Source organism: Austrofundulus limnaeus, unplaced genomic scaffold, assembly GCF_001266775.1.
Source record: "Austrofundulus limnaeus strain Quisiro unplaced genomic scaffold, Austrofundulus_limnaeus-1.0 Scaffold139, whole genome shotgun sequence".
Taxonomy (NCBI): Eukaryota; Metazoa; Chordata; class Actinopteri; order Cyprinodontiformes; family Rivulidae; genus Austrofundulus; species Austrofundulus limnaeus.
The window spans coordinates 872,153-873,257 of NW_013952541.1; positions in this window are offsets into that span (position 1 = coordinate 872,153).

Below are 1,105 nucleotides of genomic sequence, written 5' to 3' on the forward strand. Positions count from 1 at the left end.
ACCTGTAACTTTACTCCAGTTTATTTTATCAGAACGAATCTTTTCACAGGCGATGTTCACATGTGAATTTATGCTTTCCAAGGGTTTTTAGCTTCATTCGTTTATTTTTAAAAGGGTTTTATGATGAAGTTTTTTTAAATACAAAAACATCAGGCGAGGTGAAAAAAATATTTATTTTTGTTCTGTCCTCAGTATCTGTGAAAAATAACAGCTGCTTTGATACTTTCACTTCTGATGACATCTCTGAAGTGTTAGATTTATTTTGATACGAAGATTATTTAATCTAGATTATAAATGCTGAGACGCTCACCGTTAATCTGAGCACAAACAAAGAAACCCTTTGGAGCTGAAGAGGTTAACACACATCTGCTTGTGCTCTTTTTGTTTTCTTCTAAGTTCAAACATTCAAATATCAAACATAGATTTTAAAATGTTAACAGTTTTCAATGTATTTGAGGTAAAAAGCAGATTACTTCCACTAAAGGCATCAAAATAAGGTTTTATGGAAACAAATGTCATTTTTATAATAATGAGAAAATTAGAACTAAAGGCTGTGTTTAATGAAAACCTGACACCCTGAGCAGTTCGTTTAAATAAAGGTCTGCCTTTATTTGAGGAAATKTAGGTCATAATTAAATATCAAACACTTGTGTCGGCTCGTTTTAAGCCTTCAGGCTGAAACGTAAGACTTTATTTCATGAAAAATGAGCTGATTATAAAAGTATTTTAGGAAAAGACACAAATAAGTTCAGTAAGTTCTTTTTCTTTAATAGTTTTTATTTTATTTTTAGGCAAATAATTTGGTCATGAAGCCTAGTTTTAAGGTTCAGATCAGTGTTGTGGTTAGAATAAATGACATTTTTATTTCCTGTGTGTTAAGACTCTTTATTAATCTGTATTTAAAACCTGTAACACGGACCCTTGTAGGTTCAGATTTAATCGGATTATGATGCTCTGAGTGACTCTGAACCTTCACTTTACATTCAAACATTCAGACTTTTCTTTTTTCAATAACTCACTAAAGGATTTTCTGATTTATTTTAAAGTCCAACAGGAATTTTTGAGCACAAAAAAAATAAATAAAATAAAAAACGGTGTGAAAAGA